We start from the raw sequence: 12,808 nt of genomic DNA, 5'->3' as shown, positions 1-12,808 counted from the left end.
CGTCTTCCCCCTCCAGGGCCGTGCGGGGCTCGTGGAGCCGACAGCCACCCCCGGGTTCCGCTCCTGTCTGCCAGAAGGCGCTCGGGCGCTGTCTGGGGACAATTATGGAGAAGTCAGTTAATAAAAAACGTGTGTCGTTGATTGCGAACAGGCTCCTATCATTCACTGGGCAGGGTATTAAAAACAGCTGTAGGCTTGTTGCAGTCTTTAAAAAAAAAAAAAAAAAAAAAAAAGGAGTCTTTCCTTCGAAATAAGGAAGGGGCGTTTGCCTGGGCCCATGTTAGCACACAGGAGGGAATTCTTTACTGTGAGGGTGGTGAGGCGGACAATAAGTTGCTCAGGGAAGCTGTGGTTGCCCCGTGCCTGGAAGTGTCCAAGGCCAGGTTGGATGGGGCTCTGAGCAACCTGCCATGGCAAGAGGGTTGGAACTGGATTATCTTTAATTATCTGGGTCCCTTCCAACCCAAGCCACTCTATGATTCTACGCTAGTGCCATAAAGTGGGGGAAAAGTTATGAGTTTCTTCTTCGCCAGAGGATTTCTCAACCCTTCGTGCGCTGTGGGAAGTCTCAGTCCAATTGAAATTTGTGGGAACACTGTTAACTTCAAATAAAATAGCCCTTTCTTATGCGAAGTTTGATTTTTGTCCAGCCTTCTTGTTTTTGTGACTTGATTGTGACTCCTTTTAGCGCGGGGGCTATGTGGCCTATAGGGCCTATGGAGTCCTTGAGGCCTATGAGACCCAGAAGGCCTATGGGGAGTCAAAGTCAGAAGCTGGGAGTTTCCAGTTCTGATGCTTTTTGTCTGTGAGACTTTGGGCACAAATATTATGCCATGGTGTGGGCATAAAATGAGATGAATGTAGCACATTATGTCTTTGGGTGTTCAGTGCAGAAGGCAGCTTTGATGAAAAGATAGGTCACAAAAGTACTACTGTAAGGATAAGCTGCCATTTTTTGGCAGGGCTTACTTTAAAGAAAGATGTGTCTGTGGCTGATTTTTGAATAATATAATCACTGCCAGAGTGACCCTGAAGTATAAATCTGAAAATTAATTAGTAAGATTTGGCACTCCTGTAAAAGCAATCCTGGTTTTAATAACAGCCAGTGACTCTCATGGTATGGAGGTTTTCTTCTCTTCCTCTTCAGGAGACCCAGATGGCTGCACTTTCTGCATCACCTCCCACTACAGTTCAGTGATTTGCATGAGTTTAGCTTGATTACGGACATGAAATGGAACAGCTACACAAGAGGATGCCACAGAGCAAACAGTTTAACATTTTGATGAATAATTGCAAGCCCTTACTTCATCCAGTGCTCTGTGCCAACCCTTGGAATGACAGGCTGGGAGTAATTGTGAGATGTGGGTCTCCCATATGGCTGGTAAGGATCTAAATGTCTTATTCCTGTTACATCTAGATCCAAACAGTTCCTGGCATATGTTCATTAGGGGATATATTTTTCACTTAGTCCATGAGATCTTCATCATTTGTGAGATGCGTTATTCCAGCACTGAAGTACTCTTTGTGCCCAGGCTTTGCCAAATGCTAAAAAATGAGGCTATATCAGCCTTTTTGAGTTACCTGTTAAATTCCCAGTTAAGCCTCAGTAGAGGCAGCTCCCATAAAAAGCTAAGGCCATGTAAGGCAGAACAGTAACAGAAAAGGTCTAACATGCACTGACTTGGCATTCTCTGGTTGTGCAAAACCAAAGAAATATTCTAAAACTGGGGAGCAGATGCAGAAAACCCACGCAGGTAGAATATAAATCATATTGATGTATTATTTACTGTACAGCCTTTCAGTTCTGCAGTTCACGCATTACCCATTTTTGTATGCCAATGCCAAAACTTTGGTGTATATATATATATATATATATATATATATATGGACATTATGCTGATTTATTGCTACCTATTAATATTTAAGTTTCCTATCCAGCTATAACAACACTGAATGTTGTTATTGTAGTGATGTAGGGTTTGTGTATAAGGTAGAAATCAACCACTAATTATACAAGTGTATAATTTGTCACTCATAGTGTCAAAAGGTAAATGTGGTTTCTTAATACCTTCTTACCTTCATCTGCAGTTCTATGAGAACTTGGAGGCTATTACACATTAAGAATAACTCAGAAAAATCAAAGAATGGTTGCGGATGCTGAAGTCTCCAGGAATTCTGAACATATAAGAAATGAAAATGTGAGACAAATGAAAATATTGAAAAACTACAGAGGAGAATCTGATTTCTTCAAGATAGTGTAACATGCACCTTTAAAAATATAATAAAGAATTTTATCCAAATTCAAGGAAAGTTTCTTTTACTTGAGCAAGAAATACAGGTTTTAACATTAAATGAAATTAATATTAAATGAATTAACGTTAACTTATTGCAATGGTGCTGGACTTGCTTCTTTCAGTTATTTGAAGCAGGTGCCCCCACATACCGATTTAACTGCAATGCCATCATAAGAGACTCCATGGGGAATCCTCAGGGTTCACACATTCTCCCCACCATCATATTATATGCAGGGAGCCTCTGGCTAATGTTAATAATCACAAGATATCTAATGTTAATAATCACAAGACTTCTGATGTTGATAATCACAAAATTTCTCTGTCTCACAGCAGCTTTGCCAACTTCCAGTCTGCCTAGCACGGCATCCTAGATCAGTGCTCTTTTTCTTTGGATAGGCCTAAGAAATATTCTGTGATCCTGAGCAGTTGCCACAGTTTTAAAATATTACAGCACTAGTAGGAATGCAATTCCTTAACATTTGACATTTAATTAACCTTTAATAAGTGTATTTACACGATATATAACATTACAATAAGTTAAAATTACCTGCATTTTCTACATGAAGTCTAGAAAAAATTAGAGATTTCTCTCTTTTTCTATTACTCAGCTATCTATTTGCTAAGAGATCTATCTAGGAGTGTGGTTTTTATATACACCATACTTCCTTAGGCCTGTCTTTGTGGATGAGAATGAAGATCTGGGGACCCATCCAACCTTTAGACCTAAAACTTTCCCTCATGCTCCCTTTGTAGTGAGATTCTGTTTCCTTCCCCTCTACAAATTTCTGTGAATTCTGACTTAATCACTGTGTTAACTTTAATTTTGTCCTAATAGATTGTTTCCTATCACATTCAGATTTTTATAAATGCTAATGCTTCTATTACATGAATAGGTGGAGCCATCTTTTACCCAGAAAGCAGACACAGCCTGTTAAGGATTGCCTTGTGGCTTAACTTGGTATAAACAAATCATTAATCTGTTTGAGGAAACAGACTATTCCAGCCAGCAAGTTTCATTTCTAAGGCTGTATTTACATGGTCAGTTAAATCTCACATAAATCCACCCTGCTACAGAAGCAGATGCTGTCACCTTCTCTTGCTGTTGGTACCTACCTTCTCCCTTGCGTTGGCACAACCATTTCTGTTGTATAAAGAACTAGATCAAAGATCTGAACTAAAAATTAATCTTGATTCTTTTTTCCTCTGAGTTAGGTTAGAGGCAGTCCAATTCCTTTCATCAGTGGCTTGGACTTAATGCTACAGTAAACTGGCTGTTTGTAACCACTGAAACCTTTATCTTATTTAAACACATATCTGTATAAAAAAATCATGTTTTAATACAGTCCGATAAATTATATAAATGTGTGTGACTCGTAGCTCTTGACTGAGATTAGATACAGCCACTGTTATTAAACATTCAGAGAGACTGATTAATTTGAGATACAAGGATTTACTTTTAGAGACACAATGTCTGTTTTATTTTGTTACACTTTTTAAAATGCAAAATGTACTAGAAAACATTACAGTAAATAGGTCTTAATAACATAACATGTTTAGAGTAAATAGTTCTTTATAAATCCAGAATAGAAAGCTTTATATGTTACAGTCCTGTATACATTAGAGGACTGAAAAAACTCCAGAAATACTGTGCTCAGAAGAAAAGATTTGAAGGTGGTCATTATTTCAGTAATAGTCAATTGTAAGCAAAGGCTAAACAACAGTTCACATTTGTGTTTGTATTGTTTCAAAGTCTACAAAGACAACACAGTTCAGATTCAATCAACCAATAAAATTAAGGTTCATTTGTACATATTTGTCTTTCAAGGCTATTTCCTCTATAATTGTAAGAGTTATGAGGTTCAAGAATTTTTCTCCAGATTAATTGAAGTTATATGTTAAAATGCATGGCGAGTACACTTGCTAAGATTAATCTATTTCTGGTTTGGAAAGTCTTTTATCATTTTCAGAGAACTTATTTTTGTTAATGATTTTAAAATGTATCCAGCTTTCAACATGGTTATTTAATTATCCAGGCTGTTTTCTTCTTTGAATTAGTGGCAAAATAAAGTTATAATCCACTATGAACTTCTATTCACACTATTTGAAGTAAAATACTTCTTTGTTCTGTTTATTTTATGCTCATGGTAGTCATCTGTTAAAAAAACACAAACATTTTTATAATAGAAATGTTAGGGTCTTATTCCTATTTATGGACTTTCCCATAAAGATAAACAGTCTAGTTGGCATTTTCTTAATGCCCTACTCCCACTTCCTAAAAATTCTTCCCCTGAATTAGCACTTCCATCTTCCTGCTTACTTTATAAGGTAGCTCAGAGAGCCGGGAAACATCCAAGTTCTAGCCCACACTCTTTGAAAAATCCTCTAGGCCCTAAATACTGGATTCCAGTACTGAAGCCAGTACGTGCTGATATAAGAAGGTCAATGATGAGAAGGATATGTTGGCAGAATTCTATTCAGAAAGAAGACTTTAATTTTTAACTCCTAAGGAAGTTTAGCATTGGAACAAACTTCCTGGCAAGGTAGTACCTTTTTCAGCAAGTGGTGCACTTAATTAAGAGCTCTGACTGAGATGCAAAGAGGAAAAGAGCTGCAATGGTTTAATGCATTGCAACTCCCAGCTGTCCTGCCATCCCCCCTGCCGGAGGACATTCCCTCAACAGAACTGTTTCAGTTCACAGTTGAGCACGTTTGCTTTAATTGCCTGAGAAGACAGTTCACACTAAAATGCTAGACTATGAACCTCAGCTAGTGAGGTACAGCTCTGCCCTGCCTTCTGCCAGCTATGATATGGAGGAGAAAAATGGGCAGAAGAGCAACTACAGACAACAGAGCTGCTGTGTGAAGCCCTTTCCTCGCTCATCCTCTACTACTCACACCTACTCCTGTGCTGTTCTCTCACTTCTGCCATGCAACTCTGTGTAGCTGAATGGTGAGCTGTTAAAGTAACATCAAAAAAGAAAAAAGCCACATCAGTTCTCTGTTTTGATTCTGCATGCCACTTCAGTCTGTCATATTTAGAAATGCAGGAATAGCTTGACATTTGGAAGAAATGGCAGAGACAGGAAATGCTTAAAATGGGATAAGAAGAAGAGCACTTCAAGTCTGCCCTAAAATCAATGTTTCCTTAAAATATATACTCCATCCTGGTGATTTGTTGGGCAGAGTGAATGAATCATTGTGTTAGGTAGGAATTTGAACTGAACTAATCATTGTGTCAGGCCTTAAATCTTACATAAGTAAATCTGCTTCAGTTCACAGGCTTTAATGAAGCTGAAAATCTGGCCCCATATGCAAGAATTAGTACAATGTAGTGGCATGCCTTATTAGTCTTCATGATATTGGCAAAAATTACTAAAAACATAACACTTTGTCTCACTTGTTTTGCTACATTCAAAACCTCTATAAGTGAAATGCAGAAATTTTGTACTGAATTGTTAAAGGATTCCGACAGCACCCTGAAAAGCAGTAATGATTAACAGAAATCTTTAGAAAAAAAATGTTTCCTTTCGGGAAACCTCTAATTGTAAGGATTATCAATTTGTTAGGTCCACGTCCTTTTTTTTTTTAAATGTATTTTTGGTATAATCTTATTGAAGTTGGTAATTTTGAGGTAATTTGTAATACATGAACTTTTTTATGAAGGAAGTAGCTATCTTACAGAAATTCCAAGCTGTTAATTAACTATATGTACAGTTGATCTACTTAAATATTTATCACTGGGGTTTTTCTACATAAAACAGTTTTCACTTCCCTTTAAATAAACAAAACAACATGGAGTCAAGCACATTCCTGGCAGAGAGCACATGCCTTTTTTGATCCCTAGAGTAGGTGTCGGGGTTGACAGAGAACCTGTCAGCAGCCTGGCAATTAGTGACGAGGAATTTAAACAACTTTTAGGAAATATTTACTGTAATGCCGGACGGAACAAACGTAATGCAGCCCAGACCAAAGGTCACCAATCAAATGTCACCAATAGCATGTCACAGCATGCACAGTGTCTTCAGTGTCACCAATAAGAGCGTGTGTAGTGTCTTCAGTTTTTTATGCTTGAGACTTTTGACCAATTGTGTTGTGGCACGATAGTGTACAAGGAGTATAAAAGAAACACTTGAGAGCAATAAACAGCTTCCTGTTCACCTTACACCTGGACTACATCTGATATCTGTGTCGCTTTGGCCGTTCCGACATTATCAGTGACAAGTAGGCAGTGTATTGATTGTATATTAATTAATTCCTGGAGCCTACTTTATAGAAAGTGCTGTGGGATTGTTGATTGAGGTATTAATTGAATTATTTTAAATTTGTCAACATCTATATTTCTACAGTACTTAGCAGGAATTCCCATTGTAAATATAATTACTAGAATAAAGTAAAACTATTTTATACTTAGATTGATATTTTTTGAAGAAAAAGTGCTGTTTAAAGAAAAATAGGGAACTGCATTCACACACAAATTTTCTTACATCATTAAAATACCCAGGCAGAATAAATTCAGCAATCTAAAATATATTATTTATTTTCTGTTTAATAGAACACAATTCTGAACACCAGATATTTTCGAACCATCTATACAAAATAATAAAAGTGACAACACAATAGCTACCAGGTTACAGCATTCCTAAAGGTGTTTTTTTCCACCCAATTGAACAACAAAAGGCAATTTGGAGCAGTAACAGTTAAAAACTCTATAAGTAAATAATCAAGCTTATGCTAATAGAATATGCACTATTATTTTTATCTATATGCTTCATTTAATTTTGGCAAGGCAAGTATCACTACAGTCATAGATTGACTACACCTTACCAATATGATGTTAAAGTATCTTGTCAAATTAGGCTTATGCCCAGTTCCTACAAGGCTCTGCAAGCCTGGTGCTGCAGCTCTCACTGACCAGTTCTGCCACATGCTTTTTCAGGAGTTCACAACAGAAGTTATTTTTCCCCTGCCCTCTCTCAGATCATTTTATTTCTGCATCACGGACATCACATTCGCCTCCCTCCTTCCTCACGCCCCCTGCCTATCAATATTATTCAATTATTTTTAACTAGATGTTATTTTTAATCCAGATTATTTCTTTTATGAAATCTGAAGCACAGCTGAACAAAGGTTTTGCCTGCACTAGGGGCGTGTGGAGAGCACCCAAAAAGCAGGTTGTGGTCAGAACTTCTTAAACCAACCCAACTGCTAAAGAAAATGCATAATGGAACTGCAACTACAGTAATTTTGTTATTTGATGATATGGTATCTGTAAGAACACAGGCCTCAAAGGTGTATTTTAAGATTGCTCTGTATGAATCTACATCAGCAATCATGCTATTTGATTCCCTGTCTTTCGTTTAAAAGAAACCAAGGCTGCCTTTTACATACAATTAAATCTATTAAAATTTCTATAATTTGTCTACATACATAAATAATAAACTATTGCAGTTAATGAAATCTTTTATTATCTCAGAGGAAACACACAGAACATAAATCTTTTGCGAGAAACTGAATATATTCTGTGTCATTATGGTGAACAGTGCAAGTGTTGTGCATGCCCTGAGTTCTCTTTGTATGTAGGTTCAGAGCCCTCTTTCCAAACACGGCATTCAAATGACACCACCGTTGCTCTTGGACAGAAGCTTTAAGAGAGAAAGCATTTTCTTTTGATTGAGCAGGCAAAACGACCCTTTCTAGATCTTTTATATTGCAATGTAGCTGCACAAAAGGAAACTTAATTCACAAATGCACATCTCCAACCCACAACACCAATTTTGGTTTGGGATTTGGGAGTATACCTGCAAAAAAAAAAAGTAGTAGTGAGATAAACTGAACAGTTCTCTGAAGACACAGAGAGTCTTTGTTAGACTTTTGCACCTCTAATATGGGTTAACTGGTAGCTGGTCAATGCAGTCATTGTATTTGACACAGATAGTGTGATTTCTTTGAAAATACTTCAAATTACTACAGATATTTATTTTCTGTTTTGTCTAGATATGTACTAAATAACTTGTTATAGTTTAGGTCTAGTTTGATGTGAGATTTGCAGAGTTTTCAATCAGCTTATTTTGCAACTGCTTCTTTATACACAAACAAAGGCTTCCTGTGTGTTGACATCTCAGCTGACCAACTCTTACCTATGTTTTATCCTAGCTTCTTTTTCACATCCTGCAACTGTCCACATAAAAAACCCTTCTACATAGTACTGTTTGAACCTGGACTCATTTACACAACTGTGGATATAGATTTATGTCCAGTTTTACTTAAAGTCAAACTCAAATCACAATTACTGTTCCCCATCAGATGGGTTACAATTTGTTTTAATTTAAAATCAGAACAGAGCGGAAACTACACAACTTTTCCATCTTTTTTTTCCCATCCCTCTTCCCAGCCATCACACATGATTCAAAGTGCCTTCTAAACAAAAAAAAATTACATATTCAATATATACTGTTTCTGATAAAAAATGTTTTTAAATAAGACCTGGATTACAGGTCTAGGAAATAAAGATGCCCTTTTCACCACAGGCTATGCATTGGTAATTAAATCACACCAGTAATCTGATACAGCATTATATCTCTACTAGTATGATAGCACTGTCACAGGCGTTTTACATCCTAGAACCTGCAGTAAATTAAAAAGTCCTTAGAGGCCATCACTACTTGACCTCTTTGTTTGCTGAATTCCAGGCAGGGTAAAAGAAAATCAGTTCTACTTTTAGCACTCCTGCATGTTAGTGCAGTGTCTTGTCAATGCTTGCCTGCATTTCCTCCTATCCTTGGCAACTACAGCTCTAGAATCGATCCTACCTGAGAAATTTGAGACAGCTGATAAAGTTCCTGGAAGAGGCAAGTCTGTCATAATTTGAATGAGAATTGAACTATAGCAAACTGACTTCTGAATTACATAATCCTCGCACATGCTTATTAGGCTTTCTCTTTTGTGCATTGTCTTCTTTAATTTGTCTCAGCTTTTTAGTGTGTTTTCGTATCGACAAGCCCTTTGAATGTGGTCTTTCACATCCTGAAGTTGTCTTCACATCTGCTTGGCAGGTCTGGGTATTCCCCTTTGTGTTCCTCATGGGCATGTGCATGGACTTTGATTTGCTGTAATGGAGCACAGCACAGCAGAGCCATCAGGACCCCTGTATGGCCGTCAGGGCTGCCCAGGTGAGGAAGCATGATTTGATTCCAGTCAGGCTGAGGCTATCATATGATGCCTTTCAGTAGCAGCAAATTCACAGGGCCAGGGTGTTTACTTGGAAGTCCTACTTGGCAAACTTCTGCTTTCCTGACTCAAGAAGCAGCTCATTTGTCCCATAGTCAGAAATATTTCAATTGTTCACTTTGCAAGCTGCCCACAACCATGGAACATGCATTTGGCCATCTGAAAGAGATGGCAGCCCATGGGATCAAATTGAAGGTCAGCTTCCCTTCTGGCTTGTTGTAGATGTTCTATTCTATAACAGGAACAGAGGAAGAAATAAGCCTTTTGTCTCTGCATTTCCATTTTTATATGAATATTTTTATCACCACTTCTGCTACCTTGGTTCTGTACTTCCTCTTCCGTGTATATGTACTCTCAGCTCCTACACCCATCAAGTTACTAAAAGCTGACCTGTCTGCAAACAAACCCATTTTTACATATACATATATGTGTTATATATACATATACACGTCAGTGTTTTTCAGCTAGAGCAGCTCACTGACCTGCCACATCTGCATGGCTCCTGGCATAGGGACCAACCAACACGTCAGATGGCACCAGCAGCCCCCTGAGCAGAAGTGAGTGCAACATTAGATGGCAGCAGCTGTCGGACAGGTGTGCCTGACTCAGGTAACTGTACCCTCAGCTACAACTGCAGAGAAGAGACAGACTCACAGCCCCTTGCTGGGGCTCTCCTCCCAACCCCCTTCAGCCCAGGCCTCCCCTGCCTCTGTGAGGAGTAGACTCAGAGGACTGAAGCAGCAGAAAACATTTTACCACTCATGGGCTTAATTTATACTACTGAAGCTATGGAGAAGGTCAGAGGAACACCCAAGTGGGCTTAATGGCAGCCATGGCAGCATACCAGGAGGGAAGCAGTGGGACTTCCAGCTCTTAGCTCACATCAGCTACTTCGCAAAATTCACACTTCCACGTGGCTGCAAAAGCTGGGGCAGGGGACAACTCGTCTGGTTGTGTGCATGTGTCACGTTCCCCCAGTTCTCCCAAACCCATCTGTAATTTTAGCTGTTTGGTAGCTACATCCATGCTATGACAACTTCAGATTGTACTGTTTTATCTACTTAATCTAATAGAAATATAGCTCTTCTGTGTTTGTAAGACCATGTTTTCCTACTATTTTAATGACACATTAGAAGAATTTCACTGGTTTACTGAGGCACAGTCTGGCTAATGGTACACTTCTGCAGCGTGATGATGTTGAAAGTGAAAGTACTGTTACTTTGGCTTTATGTTGATATTTAACTAATGTTTATAGACTCATCACAAAAACACATAGCATGAGGAAAAACAAAATAGAGAAAAATTGTCTGTGCCAGCATCCCCAAATTTTAGGGATAGAGTCATGACTGTAGAGAGGGGGATGTCAGTGCTGGTGTGAAACATGGCAAGATGGAAAACAAACAACTGATGTAATAAGAACTGATTTTGATCCTGTATCTGTATACTGTTTTTTTAGCTGAATGCAGATAAGCAATGCTGTGTTAGAACAGAGTCTCGGCTTTCAGGCTGAGATAATAGAACATCAAAATGCATGTCTGACAATAGCTATTACATTTGCATTAGCTAAAACAATGATACTTAGATTACACCTTTTAAGTAAGCATATCAAAGTTAACAAATGTACCAGTATCATTATTTCATTAGCAGTGCAAGAATTAAGTAAGGAATTGATGAGTTGGCTGGTGTGCTGGCCTGGGACCAGTTATGGTTATTTCTGCACAGCCCCCTTGGACTGGCAGCAGCTACAGAAAGGGCTACTGCCTTATCTTCAGCCCCTGCAGCTGAATTTCCAGGCTGCAAACAGCTCTTCAGTGTTAAGTGAAACAGCTCTAAGTGTTAGCAGGGTCCTGTCATGCTGCACTGTTCAAAAGTATTTTGTCTCCATCTTCATAGATAAAGAGATGTTATCAGGAAGATGAAAAAAAAAAAGAAGAAAATAATAAGAGAAGTGAGGAATTTTCCATCTGAGTGGGACTTGGCAGACCTGCTGAAAGCTTGTGAGAAGGCCCATACTGCATTCCAGGTGGTGGGAGAGCAGAAGGAATGCTGTACTAATTCTCCCTCCAGCCAGACTGATGTCCAGAACAGATTTTTCACTGCAGATGAAATGGCAATATTCTGCCATGTAACTGTGTCCTGGGGGGCTGTTAAACATATTTTAACTTCAGTTTCGAGTTAAGAGGTAAGTCTGGTCTGTACTGCTACAAAAATTAACCACAAAAGAGCTGAAAATTCTGCTCTAGCAGACATTTTTACAGTCCACAAAGGAGCATAGATGCTGACAGACAAAACCTTACCATAAAACTGTATAATGCCACAGTCTTCAAGAAGTTACGATACAACCAACCACAATGTAAAATATTTGAGATTGCAATTACTTTTGCAAATCAGCAGAGCAGAGCTAAAGTGAATGAATAAAATGCTTGCTTAGGCTTTAACTCTTAAATGCTGACTCTGCATTTTAACTTTAGTCACTAACTAGAGCTTCAGTAAGTGCTTTCGGATTTGTGCTTAGAGAGTAGGGGAAGGAATGCATTGCACTGGTGCACGACTGAATTCCCAGAGAGTTTGAGAGCTGGAATCTCTTTCCGATCCAAGCAATTAACCAAATTTCAAGTCTTGGCAGCTGTTTGTTTTCTGAAAGGAGGCAATTATATGACCACAGCAGCAGAATGACAGTACAGAGGGAGAAGTAAACCTCTCTTAAATTCCATCTCTGAGTAACGAGCTCACATTTTTATGAACTGATCTCATAAGAAAAAGGAAAAAGATTACTCAGGACTATGCTTGCATACCTTCACAAAATTCCCACTAACTGGAATAGTAGTAAGTTGCAGTTCTCTCACAGCTATTTTCTGGAGCTAAAGTACTGCTATATATGCTCCTAAGTCTTCAAAACAGAAAAGACAGTATTAGCAGTAAGAACATAGGAACTCATACATAAGCACTGTCAGCAAACCTAGTCAAGCACTTATTTTTTCTCCTTCAGACCCACTCACTGTCTTTAGGTACAAAAGAAATGTTAGTAGAACTAAGATAGATGGGAGACATAATCTCGTACAATAAAAGCCTTTCCTGCCCATTCCAGGATGAGGATGGTCAACTCTCAAACAGGGATAGAGACAAGGCAGGGGTGTTTAATGCTTTCTTTGCCTCTGTCTTCAGCACAGATGACGGACCAAGGGGGTCTCAGTACCCTGAGCTGGAGGACCAAGACTGTGGGAATGATCAACTCCCAGTTGACCCTGAAACTGTGTGGGATCGGCTGCTGCAGCTGGATCCCTGCA

Source organism: Pseudopipra pipra, chromosome 9 (genome assembly GCF_036250125.1).
Source record: "Pseudopipra pipra isolate bDixPip1 chromosome 9, bDixPip1.hap1, whole genome shotgun sequence".
NCBI classification, from domain to species: domain Eukaryota; kingdom Metazoa; phylum Chordata; class Aves; order Passeriformes; family Pipridae; genus Pseudopipra; species Pseudopipra pipra.
The sequence above is the reverse complement of the archived record's forward strand: the minus strand, read 5'-3'. Positions refer to the sequence as shown.